Source organism: Balaenoptera musculus, chromosome X (genome assembly GCF_009873245.2).
Source record: "Balaenoptera musculus isolate JJ_BM4_2016_0621 chromosome X, mBalMus1.pri.v3, whole genome shotgun sequence".
Lineage (NCBI taxonomy): Eukaryota > Metazoa > Chordata > Mammalia > Artiodactyla > Balaenopteridae > Balaenoptera > Balaenoptera musculus.
In genome coordinates this window covers 81,901,895-81,917,304 of record NC_045806.1, presented here as the reverse complement: position 1 = coordinate 81,917,304, position 15,410 = coordinate 81,901,895, and the positions used below count along the sequence as shown (strand labels likewise).

The 15,410-nt window shown below is 35.0% G+C and overlaps 1 pseudogene; it reads right to left on the bottom strand.

The window, feature by feature from the left end:
• Nucleotides 1-338: 338 nt before the first annotated feature.
• Nucleotides 339-1,203, bottom strand: LOC118888950 (annotated as a pseudogene).
• Nucleotides 1,204-15,410: the final 14,207 nt, after the last annotated feature.

Genomic DNA, 15,410 nt, shown 5'->3' with positions numbered 1-15,410 from the left:
GGTTTCACAGAGAGGCACACAAGGGTCATGAGATGATTCTGAAATAAGTTAAAGAATTTAAAGATGGAGAAAATTTTACAGATGTTAGAGGTTATTTCCCCACCAAAGAGACCCTGGCCTTTAGAGCCCTGCATAGTCAGCCACAAGTATCATAAGACCCACTATTCCCCTGCCCTGATAGTGAACAGGAGATAAGAGATACTTTCTTGGCTGTACAGCAAGGAACAACACTGGGGAGTGACACAACCAGCCTGAATGCAATGGAGAAGCTATGAAAACAACTGCTCAATAATTTTGGTTCTGGGGAGGGAAGGAGTTCCGAGCTACCCTCACAGATTGGTGCCCTCAAGGTCATTTTGATTCTTCAAGTCTGTCCTTAACGTCCTGCCAGTGCTCTTCAGAACTGGACCCAGTTGGATGGCTGTGGTGCCTAGTTTGGAACAGAGCTGGATGCAGTGCTAAAGTCTCCCCACAAGTCATTGCTTGCAGAAACTGGAGCTGGAGCTGGTGCTGGTGTCATTACAGGAGCAGGAGAATCCAAATCTAAAAGGATATCTGCATCACTACTTCCATGATTGGATTTTGGTATGGGCGGTGGATGGACATGATTGCCGATGGCAACTGAGGAGGACGGTGGAGGAATTGTGACTCTGCCTCCAGGCGGGGGTGGAAGTAAGCTTAGGCCCCCAGCCCCTGTAGTCTTGGACTTAGAAGCACCCTCAACTTGATGGTCTGCCCTTCCTTGAAGCCCAGATCCAACTTGGGACGATTATCCATTTCCTGAGATTCTTTGGAAATCTCAGATTCCTGCTTTACCCACTTGAAGTGATCTTGCAAAGAGACATTAAAGTCGAAGGCATCATCCCGATCTGAGGAGCCAATGCCAATGAAAGCACTATGCCCAGTACCATCCTGGATCCGGATTACAAAGTAGCAGCTGGAATCTGTCACTGTCTCCACAGCAATACCAGGATATTGTTCTACTGGTGCCTGAGCAAAGAGCTCCCCTGAAACTTTATCCTCGAATTTGATATAAGCAATCTTCCCTTTTGAAGTGATTCAGAGGCAACCAGTCCAATCAGATTGATCTAGTTTCCAGTCAGATGCCCTGTAACCGCGGTTGGAGGCCCGGGGCAGAATCAGGTAGACGCTGACATCGGGCTTCACACACAGAACAGACTCGTACTCCAACTCGGCCACCATCTTGGCTCTGAGAATTTGCATTTTTAAGTTCCCAAGTGATGCCTGCGCTGTTGGTCCAGGGCCTAAGCTTTGAGATCCACTGGTCTAGAACATGTAATGCATATAACTAGTGCAGAGATAATCTGAGAATTATTGGCATTTTTAGTAATCCTGCTGCGGAAATGACTGTGTTTTGGCATCTGGCTTTTAGAACCTCTAAACTCTTACTCTCTCATGACTGACATCTGAAAATAAAATTATTGGGTCCTTTCTGTTTATTCATCTACCACAGATTAATTTAAAAGTAAATAAGAAAGGTATAAGCTTCCTTCTTACAAAAACCTGCTTAATTTTTTAAAAATTTCTGAAAGTGATAATATTGAATTTTTTGAAGAGTCAAATACTTTGCTGCTAATCCAAATGCATTTGTACTAGAAAGTGCTTAAACCAGCTAATTCCTATTATTATTAAAACTTAACTTTTCATTGTTACTCAGACTCTTCAGAAGTTTATTAATATGATTCCATTTTTATTGTAATTATACTGTCTTTTCTGAAGAGGAGATATACATTAAGGGCTTATATGAAATGTCATTTTGACAGTGATGTTTTTTGTTTGTTTTTACTAGTTACCATCTTTTTAGAATAAAAAGCGTAAGACACTAAATAAACTTTTCCAAAGGGTTTTTGTTGTGATTTTAGAAAGTGTGCCTGAGGACTTCCCTGGTGGTGCAGTGTTTAAGAGTCCACCTGTCAATGCAGGGGACACGGGTTCAATCCCTGGTCCAGGAAAATCCCACATGCCACGGAGCAACTAAGCCCGTGCTCCACAACTACTGAGCCTGCACTCTAGAGCCCATGAGCCACAACTACTGAGCCCTTGTACCACAACTACTGAAGTCCATGTGCCTAAAGCCCATGCTCTGCAACAAGAGAAGCCACCACCATGAGAAGCATGCGCACCACAACGAAGAGTAGCCCCCGCTTGCCGCAACTAGAGGAAGCCTGTGCACAGCAACGAAGACGTAACACAGCCAAAAATAAATAAATAAAAATAAATAATAAAAAACTAAATTAAAAAAAAAGAGCTAACTTTAAAAAAAAAAAGAAGGAAAGAAAGAAAATGTGCCTGGAAACAGTTGACTATTACTGAAATGCTATATGTATTGAATGGGATTAACGTGTTAAAGCTTTCACAGTCTATGAAGTCTTTCACAAATATTCTTTGCTATCAGCAAGGTGAATGGGAAAAGCATGTGGTATTGCTGAATTTTTAAGGATTTATTATTGTCAAGGGACATTTCTTCAGTTTTGTGGCTTTACAGATTTTCAGTTAACCAGTGAGGTTTCACATGTTAATTTGGTACTTGGAAAATCTGCAAGCAAGTGAGAAGCAGGAACAAAGCCAACAAAATAAATGTGGAAAAGAGGGGGAATATTTTTTTTAAAGATAGTCTTAAAAGGTTTGTGAACTTATCAATTTCTTCCTGCAAGAAATGTTGGCAATTGACCTGTTATGCCCTGAAAATGAAAGGTAAGTGTATCTAGTTACATGTACATTTGTTTTCCAAATCCCAAAGAAAACATAAGGCAATATAAGTCTTTTAGACTCAGAACATGTGATCCATTAAATGTGTCAGTTTGGTGAAAGATGATTTCAGGATGCAGTTATCTTGTGACTCTGTGTTTGAAGTGAAAGAGGAGAGAGATCAATTGGGCTCAGATTATTCCAAACTGCTTTATCTTAAAATTGTGATTTGGGGAAGTTTTTTTAATATTTTGTTTAAGTCTGAGAAGCTTCACAAAGAACATACAGCTGGTGACATGCTTATATTTTTATTCTTGGCCTCTTTATTTGAATATTTATGTTTGAACTTCTGAAAGTATATTGATTATTTTAAATATGTATTTCCTCAGCATGAACAAAGACCATTTTAAACATAGGAGACAATTTTAAACTGTCCATATTTGCTCTATTCTACAGGTCAAATAATTGTAGCATATAAATATTTTAAGTGCTATTCATCACTGATGAGAAACTTTTTGTTTTGTTTTGTAGTTAGGTAATTTTAGTAATTATTAATAAAGCCAGGTATATACGTTCACTGGGAAGATTTGTGATCTTAATGAATATGAGTCTTACTATTAAAGTCTGACATTCTTCCAAGTATCTGGGCAGAAGCTATTAAAGCTAAATACTATTTATCATCGTTTTTTGAATTTTCCCTGTCTTACACATGGCAAACATGAACCAATAAATGTTTGTTAATGAATGACTACAAGATATTTCAAGTAGTTAATGGAAAACACTAGACCTTAACACAGTGGTGCTATTGCTTATTAAAATTTTTATTATTTATTACTTATTTTTTTACATGAGTGTGGTTGATCAAGAGAATGAGATATGAGATTTCACATTTATATAGCACTTAATATCTGTGCTTTACTAATATTCATTTGTTTAATCCTCATAACCACCCTGTGAGGTGACTACTATTTATTTTCCCCATTTTTCAGATGAGGAAACTGAAGAACAGAGAGATTAAGAAAATTGCCGATGACAGAGCTAAAGATAAAAACCCATCCTGCCCCATAGAGTATGCTGTGAACCAATAAGCTACACTGATTCTTTTCACATTTTAACCTTTCCTTCCTTTATGGTGCAGGCCAGAATCAGGACATTGAGAATGCAAAGTAGGCGACCCCTGTTGTGGATAGCAGGAAGGTAAGATGTAGCTAGTAGAATCATTGACTGTAACATAGAGGTGAGGTCAGGGACTTTTGGAAGAAGACTGGATAGCCTATGACTTATTCAGGGAGTGAGAAGAAGGTAGCTGGAAGAATTCATGCAGAAGATAGCATCATGAGAGTACTTGCAGCACAGTGAAAGTAGCAGAAGGAAGACCTTCACACTTCCATCACTATCATCATCCTCATCATCATTTGTTTTGGGAAAGAAGGTTTATGCCAGCAAAACTCTGACTCTTCAAAAAATCTTTCATAAAAGTCTCACCCAGCATTTTCTGCTTCATTTCACTGTTCAGCAGTGGGTTACATGACCACTTGTAGATGGAAAGCAACTAAAAATAAAGGAGTTATAGATGGGGTTGGGCTCAATCATCACTCTACAAAAAGGTAATTCACAATGAAAACAAAACTTTACATGTGGAGATTGCATTGCAGCATTGTTTATAATAACAAAAAACTGGAAACAACCTAATATTCAATGATAATGAGAAAACTAAGTGAATTATGGCATATCCATATGATGGAAAATAAGCAACCTTTAACATCATATTTATGAAGAGAAATGTCATAGAAAATCCTTATGACATAATATTAAGTGAAATAAAGCAGTACACACTGCAGCACAAAATGTTAACAATAGATCTCCCTAAAATAGTGGGAAAATAAGTGATTTTCAATATTTTAGTTTTACTAATCAACATTTTCCAAGGTTTTTTACAATTGTTAATGCTTTTCATAGGTACACCAATTAGCAGACTTTCAAAAATAAATTTTGAAAGCTTTAAAAAATAACTCTGACTACACCAAGAAAGAAAAAGAGATTTATCGGATGGATTTATTGCCTTAGTTTTTATGTATCACCAATCAAAAACCAAATTCTCAAGAAGGAAAGTCTGATAAGTCTACCTTGGGTCACATACTTATCCTATGGTCAGGGGAGCAGAGTTCTGTTAGTGACAGTCCTATCAGAATTATGTGGAGTGGAGAATGGGCTATTTCCTGAAGGAAAGGATTCTGGTCAGACAAAACCACCTGTGTAATAACAGCAGAAAAATAATGTTTCTTTTTAAAATTCACACTCATTAAATCCTCAGGCTGTTACAACACAGAAAGAATTGACCACATTTTGGGAACTCTAGGGATGGTCGGTGACAAATGTGGAGGAGACTAGAATTTGGGTAACTATCTTTCATGGAGGGTACACTATTCATTTAAGATCATAACATTCAAAGGGGAGTGCTGAATTCAGACTTTAAAAGATTGCAATTAGTATTCAAGGAGGTTTAGTCTGCAGGAAGGGTCATTAGCTTCAGTTTTTTTGGCAGTGCAAAATTTAGAGTCAAACAGGTAGGTATATTATAGATTTGAATGGCACAAAGATATATTCATTCTCTAGGGAGGTACACTACAAAGAAGGAAAAGGGTGAGTGCCCTTTGTAGACCATACATTGGGCTAAGAACTTAACCTGCATGATATTTTCTCCTCACAACTCTATAAGTTAAGACCTATCCATATTTCAGACTTGACAAACCAGTTCAGTGAAATTAAATCACTTATTTAGATCATATACCAATGGGTGGGAGAGCTGGGATTCAAATCCAGGTTTAGGGTGTTGGGATCCAACAAAGCAAATTGGGTTCAAGCCAGAATTCTAGCTCTGTTACAGTTCACTAGCTAAGATAGATACCAATTCCTAAGGATTTGACTCATGTAAACATGACAAGAGTTAGAGAGGAGGCTGAAGATTTCATCCAAGTCATAAAATACACCAAACAGAGTGGAAGAGCCTACTCACTAGTAGAAAAAAAAACCACTCAGTTCTACTTCCTTGCTTTGTTCTATATTGACTCAGAGTTTGAGAGGACCGTGAATGATTGGTGCTAGAACTTAGTGACTACAAATGAGTAAGAATCAACTAAAATCCAAGATATTAAGAATGCTCAATTTTCTAGACAGGACAGTCTATAGACTCAAATATTAGAATAGGACAAGTTCAAGAAAAGACAGGAACAAAGCTAAAAGTACACTAAGGTGTAGTAATCTACAGCTGCATAACAAATTCCACCAAAAATTTACACCACAATAATAAAATTTAGCAGCTTAAAATAATAACACATATAGTTATGTGAGTAGGACTCAGGAAGTGCCTTAACTGGGTCTTTTCGGCTCAAGGTCTCTCATGAGGTTGTAGTCAAGATGTCACTGTGTCTGCAGTCATGTAAAGGCTTGACTGGGCCTAGAAGATTCATTTCCATGGTGGTCCATTCCTATGCCTGACAATCTGGGAAAGGCAAAACTATGGAGACAGTAAAAAGATCAGTGCTTGCCAGGGGTTCTAGGGGAGGGAGGGAAGGATGAATAAGTGGAGCACAGGGGTTGTATAGGGCAGTGAAACTATTCTGTATGATACTATAATGATGGATAAATGTCATTATACATTTGTCAAAACTCATAAAATGTACAACACAGAGATGTGAACCCTAATGTAAACTATAGGTTTTAGTTAATAAAAGTTGTGTCAATATTGGCTCATCAATTGTAAGAAATGCACTATGCTAATGCAAGATGTTAATAAATATTGGAAACTGGGGAGGTTGAGGGGTATATGAGAACTCTCTGGACCTTTTGCTGAATTTTTCTGTAAACTTAAAACTGCTCAAAAATAGTTTATTAATTTAAAAATAAAATAATTAGCAATATTTAAATAGCAATAGCAATTAAAAATCACTCCTTAATTTGTAAATTGACTATTTTTGATAAAATATATAACATAAAATATTCCATTTTAATCATTTTTAAATGTACAATTTAGTGCATGAATTATATTCAAAATGTTGTGCAACCATCACCACTATCTCTTTCCAAACACTCTGAAATCATTAATCAATAACTTCTCATCCCTTCCTCCTCCCAGTCCCTGGTAAACTCTAATCTAGTTTCTGTCTCTAATGACTTTGCCTATTCTGGATATTTCGTATATGTGGAAGCACACAAGATTTGTCTTTTTGTGTCTGGCTTATTTCTTTAAGCATAATGTTTTCAAGATTTACCCATGTTGTAGCATGTATCAAAACTTAATTACTTTTGATGGCTGTACAATATTATATTGGATGCATATACCACGTTTTGTTTATTCATTCATCTTTGATGGATACTAGGGATGTTTCCACCTTTTGGTCACTGTGAATAATGCTGCAGTGAACACTGATGTACAAGTTTCTGCTCAAATCTCTGGTTTCAGTTGTTATGGATATACACCTAGGAGTGGAATTGCTGAGTTGTATGACATTTTATGTTAAGCTTTTTGAGAAAGTGCCAAACAGTTTTCCACAGTGGCTGCATCATTCTACATCCTCACCAGTCATGTCCAAGGATTCTGGTTTCTTCACATCCTCATCAACATTTATTTTTCTTTTTCTCTCTCTCTCCTTTCTTCCTTTCTTTTTCTTTTTCTCTCTCTCTCCTTTCTTCCTTTCCTTCCTTCCTTCCTTCCTTCCTTCCTTCCTTCCTTCCTTCCTTCCTTTCTTTCTTTCTTTCTTTCTTTCTTTCTTTCTTTCTTTCTTTCTTTCTTTCTTTCTTTCTTTCTTTCTTTCTCTTTCTTTCTTTCTTTCTTTTTCTTTTGCCATCCTAGTAAGTGTGAAGAAATGAAGTAGTATCTCACTGTGATTCAAATTTTTCTAATAGCTAAGGATGTTGAGCATCTTTGCATGTACTTATCAGCCATTTGTATATCTTCATTGGATAAATGCCTATTCAAATTTTGTGCCTATTTTTCTAAACTGTATTGTCTTTCTGTTGTTGAGTTTTAACAGTTTTAAAATATTTTCTACATATTAAACCCTTATCAGATATATGATTTGCAAATATTTTCTCTCATTCTATAGACTGTCTTTCTGCTTTCTTGATAATGTCTTTTGGTGTACAAAGTTTTTAATTCTGATAATGTAAAATTTATTTTTTTCTTTTGCCACTCATTCTTTTGTTGTCATAGCTAAGAATCCATTACCATGTTCAAGGTAGTGAAGATTTAACTCTGTTTTCTTCTAAAATTGTTGTGGTTTCAGCCCTTATATTTAGGTGGTTGATCCATTTGAGTTAATTTTTGTATATGGTATGAGGTAAAAGTCCAACTTCATTCTCTTGCATGTGGAAATCTAGTTATCTCAGCACTATTTGTTGATGAGATTGTTCTTTTCTCATTAAATGGACTTGGAGCCCTAGTCAAAAATCAACTGACCATAGATTTATGGATTTATTTCTGGGCTCTCAATTCTATTCCATTGGTCTATATGTCAATCCTTATGCCAATAGCACACTGTTTTGATTACTATAACTCTGTAGTAAGTTTGGGAATTAGGAGGTATGAATCTTCTGACTTTATTCCTCTTTATCATTATTATTTTGGCTATTTGAAGCTCCTTGCAACTCTATGTAAATTTAAGGATTATCTTTTCCATTTCTCAGAAAGGCTGTTAGGATTTTGACAGGGATTGCATTGAATCTGTAGTTGATCACTTTAGGTATTGTTGACATTTTAACAATATTAAGCTTTCCTATCCTATCCATAAAAATGGGAGGTCTTTCCATTTGTTTATTTTTTAATTTCTTTTAGCAATGTTTTGTAGTTTTCATTGTATGTCTTTCACCTCCTTGGTTAAACTTACTAAGTATTTGATTCCTTTAGATGCTGTTGTAAATGGAATTACTTTCTTAATTACCTTTTTCAATTGATCTTTGTATATATTTAGAAGCAACTGGTTTTTGTGTGTTCATCTTGTATCCTGCAACTTTGTTGATTCATTATTAGTTCTAGTACCTTTCTGTGGATTCTGTGAGATTTTCTGTATATAGGATAATTTCACCTGCCAATTGAAATAGTTTTACTTCTTCCTTTGTAACTTAAATGCCTTTTATTTCTTTTTATTGTCTAATTACCCTGGATAGAACTTCTGGTACAATGTTAAATTGCAAAGGTGAAAGTGTGCATTCTTGTCTTGATCCAATCTTATGGGGAAAGTTTTCAGTCTCTCACCACTGAAAATGATATTAGCTATGGGTTTTTCAGAAATGCCCATTATCATTATCAGGTTGAAAAGTCCACTTCTATCCCTAGCTTTTTCAGTATTTTTTGTCATGAAAAGGTGTTGGATATTGTCAAATGCCTTTTCTGCATCTATTGAGATGATCATGTGGGGTTTTTTTTCTTTGTTCTATTAATGTAGTGTATTAGATTGATTTTCTTATGTTGAACCACCCTTGCATTCTTGGCATAAATCCCATTGGTCATAGTGAATAATCTTTTTAATGTGCTGTTGAATTCAGTTAGCTAGTATTTGAAAATTTGAAAATTTTGCTTCAATATTTATAAGGGATACTGTTCTGTAATTTTCTTCTGATGTAACAATTGACTTTTGGTTATGTGTACTCTACTATTTATACTTTATATTCTTTTTTTTAAGATTTTTTAAATATTTATTTTATTTATTATTATTTATTTTTGGCTGCATTGGGTCTTCGTTGCTGCACACAGGCTTTCTCTAGTTGCAGTGAGTGGGGCCTACTCTTCGTTGCAGTGTGCGGGCTTCTCACCGCAGTGGCTTCTCTTATTGCAGAACACAGGCTCTAGGCACGTGGGCTTCACTAGTTGTGGCACGGTGGCTCAGTAGTTGTGGCTCACGGGCTTAGTTGCTCCACAGCATGTGGGATCTTCCCAGAAAAGGGCTCAAACCCGTGTCCCCTGCAGTGGCAGGTGGATTCTTAACCACTGCGCCACCAGGGAAGGCCCCATATTTTATATTCTTGCTCTCTATATGCATATATTACTCTAAGTTCCACTTTCTTTTTTACCTTGCATCAATGTGTAAAGTCCTTTACATATTTCTACTCAGTTCTTAAATGCATCATTTCTGACAGTAATCAGAAATGCATTACTCAATTAACATATAATAATCTGCTATTATATCTAGCACAGTGACCATTTAGACTATTTCTAACCCTAGCTGAAATGTATAGCTAAAGCATAATGATTTATATGTCCATCTTTTATTTAAATTATTTCTTTGGAATAGAGTTTCAAAAGCAGTTTTACTGGGTTAAAAGTATGCTTATCTTGATTTCTATAAGTCATTGCCAAGTAACTCTCCAGAACGTTAATGTCACATTGAAGGACCATTCTAAATATTCACTCACAACCCCTACACTGAATTTTTTTCTTCATTATTTTCTTTATGTTTTAATAAATATCAGCTGATATTTCACATTTTTTGTTAATAATTCATTTTCTATGTAATTTTTACGCTTATGAAAGGAACATGTGTTGGTTGTAGAGACATTATAAAATTTAGTAAATTATAAGGAAGAATCTAGGAATAATCCATTTTGAAATAATTCTTGTGGTTTTATAATACATTTTAGTATCAAGTGGATTAGACAGGTCTCAGTAGAAAACAGATGGCACCCTTAAATTAATATAATTCTAAGGAAGTTTAATAAAGGGACTATTTTACCAGGTGTGGCCAAAATGTAAGAAAAGCGTAATAATTCTCACAGAAACCCAGGGCTAGTAATAGTGGACTCCATTAGCACCCTAGGCCTGAATATGCAAGTTACAAGAATTCCAAGACAGGGGACTGTGGAAAGGGCTGTCTGACAGGAACTGTAACCTGTTATAAATTAACACAGCCACCGCCCAGTGTCTCTGGGGAGAGGGAGTAAGGGAAATTAACACCCTAACCTACCTCACTCTCCTTTCTCCCTCTGATCTCTTTCTGGGGTCCTCCATTAGCCAAATTCTATTGGACACCAGAGGGAATAGAAGTCTATTGATGTCTGTTTAGGTCAGCCTCCAGTCTCCTAGGGTACAGAACAGAGTGAAGAGTGAATCTGAAAGGATAAACAGAAAATATTCAACATGTCAAATGTGACAAGACACTCTCAATCCTCTCTCCTTATTTCTTTCAATATTCCTTCAGTAAAGTTTGTAACTTTGCACAAGCCTACATGTATTGAGTGCTTACTATGTGCCAGGCATTTTTGAGGTGCTTTGTGTATAGTCTTCACAATAACCCTCTGAGTTAGGCACTATGATTATCCTTATCTTATACTGATAGATGAGGAAGAGGGGATCCTAGACTTAATTAATATGGCCATGTCACAGCCCTAGTAAGTATCAGTACCACAATTCGAACCCAGGGAGTCTACAGACTCTCTGCAGGAGTTCTACAAATTTTTTACTGTGTTATTTTTTGGTTTCTTATGATATTTTGTTGCAATCCTAAGTGGATTCTTTTCTCCCTTTCATTTCTTCTAATGAGTTATTGCTTCCATAAACAAAAGATACTGACTTTTTTATATTTATTATCTATTCTGCTCTTCCTAAACTTGCAATTCTGAGAATTTAATAGTTGAACCTCTTAGATTTTCTAGGGCTATATCATATGTAAAGATATTAGTGTTTTTTGTCCCTTTCTTTTCAGAAGTTATACCTCTTTTTTCTATTCCATGTTTAATATGTTGGTTTGAAAGAAAAGTTTTAAATAGTAATAGTGATACTAGGATATATTTTCTTGGTCTTTATATTATCTCACCATTATTTACCATTTTGGTAGTTTTTTTAAAGTTTATATTCTTAATGGAAAGATATGACTTGTTCTTAGATAGTAAGATTGAGAAAATGTCAGTTTTATGAAAATTACTCTGTGAATCCAACAGAATCCCAGTGAAAACACCACTAGCTTTAAGAAATGTTTTTTTAAATTTTTACAAAATGATATTGTCCATTTGTATGTAATAATAAATATGTGAAAATACCAAGGAGAATTACAAATATATGGTAGACTGGCACTATTTTATAAAGCTGAAGAAATTGAAAGTTTGATATTGGCAAAAGAATAGCTATGTAATAGAAAAGAAGAAAGAGTCCAGAAGTTAATACAAACATATATGGGAATTTAGTACATGATAAAAGTGGCAATTTCAAATCAGTACCATGAAAACAGCTCAATAGTTAAATGCTATTGGGAAAATTTGCCATCTGGGAAAAAATATCTAACATCATATTTTACATAAAGTATAATTCTAGATAGATAAAATATTTACATTAGAAATACTAGATTAAAAGGTGAGCGAATATGTTTATAGTCTTGAAGTGAAAAAGGCATTTTTAAGCATAACACACTCCAGAAACCATAACGAAAAATATTTATAAGTTCGACTAAATAAAAAGGAAAATGTTTGTGTGGCAAAATATCAATTAAAGTGAAAAAAACATATGACAAATTTGGGGGAGGAAGAAACCAAAAGTTTTATGTCTTTAGTACACAAAGAGCTATTACAAATTAATAAGAAAAAATGCTGTTATTTTAATGAGCATGGGCACGCAGTTCACAAGAAAAGAAAGTCAAAATGGTAATATAAATATACAAAGATAATTAATCACACTGGCAAAAGGGAATCCCAAATAAAAATTAGAGGCAATTGTTCCCTTAGTTTGACAAAATATATGAAACATATTTATTATATCTAGTGTTGCCAGATATATGAAGAAATTGACTTTTAATTTGTTGTTTAATAGCTAGTAAACTGATAGAAGAGCTTGGAGGGAAACTTAGTAGTTTCTCCCATGGTCATTTGTTCATTCAGGTCTTTCTATTTTATTAATTAATTTTGAAAATTATCCACTACTCTGAGATTTAAAATTATTAAATTGTACATAGCCTTATCTTATTACTAATTAAATAATCTACATCTCTTATTATGTTTTCTTTACTACTTATAATTTTCTGTATTTTGCTTTCATAATTTTTCAGATTGCATATTTCAGATTAAGCAGAATTATTTTTTCTTTTTGTCCCCAAGAACTAGTTCTTGGATTAAATTAAAATTTCAATTCTATGGATTTTACTTTGTCTGAGAAATTTATTTCTGCCTTTAGCTTTACTATATCATTCCCCTTGATTTTCTTTGGAATATTTCATTGTTCTTTTTTGTATTTTCTTGGTTAGATGCTAATTCATGTTTTGTTTTGTTTTTAATTTTTATTGGAGTATAGCTGACTTACAATGTTGTGTAGTTTCATATGTACAGAAAAGTGAATCCATTATACACATATATATGTCCATTCTTTTTCAAATTCTTTTCCCACATAGGTTGTTACAGAATATTGAGTAGAGTTCCCTGTGCTATACAGTAGGTCCTTATTAGTTATCTATTACTACGTGAAGTAAGTCAGACTCAGACAGAGAAAAACAAATAACAGATGATATCACTTATATGTGGAATCCAACAAAAATGATACAAATAAACCTATTTACAAAACAGAAACAAATTCACAGATCTTGAAATAAAACTTATGGTTGCCAAAGGGGAAACGTGGGGGAAAGTGATAAATTAGGAGATTGGGATTAACGTATACACACTAGTATATATAGGAAACGTCCCTTTAGTATATAAAAATAACTAGAAATAGAAAAAGTTAAAAGGATTGTGATAGAGCGTGGAGCAGGAAGGAAGGATGAGTCTTTTCATTTAGTGTCATGTTGCATTTTAAAAATTTTACTATGCTTGTATATCTCTTTTACCATAAAAAAGTAATAATAAAAGTAGAGCCAGTATAGGTCATTACCAAATGGACAGTAAATTAAGGGTATTGGTCACAGAGGTGATCAAACACTTACCCTCATGGGCAATAACTCCCTGTAAAATCCTAGTTACACAGCTATGAGAGATGGGGGAAGTTGAAATTACTGAATTTCTTACTGCTAAACTGAAATTAAATTAAGCCACTTGAAATAACTAAAATGTCTGTAACTTAATGAATTGTGTCCCCCAGAAAAAAATGTATATGCTGAAGTCCTAACCCCCAATTTGAATGTGTTTGGAGACAAGGCATTTAAGGAGGTAATTAAGGTTAAATTTGGTGGAGGTGGTGGTTAATCTAATATGTCTGGGGTTCTTATAAGTGACACTAGTGATGTGTCTGCACAGAGAAAGGCCATGTGAAGACACAGCTAAGAGGTAGCCACTGTTAAGCCAAGGAGAGAGACTTCAAGAGAAACAGAACCAGTAAACTCAAACTTAGGTTGATTACTTCATAAATTTCTAGAAATATACTTTTAAAAATTAGATCTTACTAGTTTACCCCATTGTTTTATTTTTCTTTACCAGGGACTTCAATTATATGAAGAGCATACTTTGCTGAACTTCCATTTCTACACCTCTTTTTTTACCTTTTCTTATTTATTTTTAATTTTTTAATTTTTTTACATCTTTATTGGAGTATAATGGCTTTACAATGTTCTGTTAGCTTCTGCTGTATAACAAAGTGAATCAGCTATATGTATACATATATATCCATATCCCCTCCCTCTTGTTCCTCCCTCCCATCTTCCCGATCCCACCCCTCTAGATGGTCACAAAGCACCGAGCTGATCTCCCTGTGCAATGCAGCTGCTTCCCACTAGCTAGCTATTTTACATTTGGTAGTCTATATATGTCAATGCTATTCTCGCCCTTCGTCCGAGCTTACCCTCCCCACCCTCGTGTCCTCAAGTTCATTCACTGGGTCTCTGTCTTTACTCCTGACGTGCCCCTAGGTTATTCAGAACCATCTATTTTTAGATTCCATATATATGTGTTAGCATACGGTATTCATTTTTCTCTTTCTGACCCACTTCGCTCTGTATGACAGACTCTAGGTCCATCCACCTCACTACAAATAACTCAATTTCGTTTCCTTTTATGACTGAGTAATATTCCATTGCAAATATGTGCCACATCTTCTTTATCCATTCATCTGTCAATGGACACTTAGGTTGCTTCCATGTACTGGCTATTGTAAATAGTGCTGCAATGAACATTGTGGTACATGTCTCTTTTTGAATTTTGATTTTCTCAGGGTATATGCCCAGTAGTGGGATTGCTGGGTCATTTGGTAGTTCTACTTTTAGTTTTTAAAGGAACCTCCATACTGTTCTCCTTAGTGGCTATATCAATTTATATTCCCACCAACAGTGCAAGAGGGTTCCCTTTTCTCCACACCCGCTCCAGCATTTACTCTTTGTAGATTTTTTGATGATGTCTATTCTGACTGATGTGAGGTGATACTTCATTGTGGTTTTGATTTGCATAACTCTAATGATTAGTGATGTTGAGCATCCTTTCATGTGTTTGTTGGCAATCTGTATATCTTCTTTGGAGAAATGTCTATTTAGGTCTTCTGTCCATTTTTGGATTGGGTTGTTTGCTTTTTTCATATTGAGTTGCATGTGTTGCTTGTATATTGTGGAGATTAATCCTTCATCAGCTGCTTCATTTGCAAATATTTTCTCCCATTCTGAGGGTTGTCTTTTTGTCTTGTTTATGGTTTCCTTTGCTGTGCAAAATCTTTTAAGTTTCATTAGGTCCCACTTGCCTATTTTTGTTTTCATTTCCATTTCTCTAGGAGATGGGTCAAAAGGATCTTGCTGTGAGTTATGTCATAA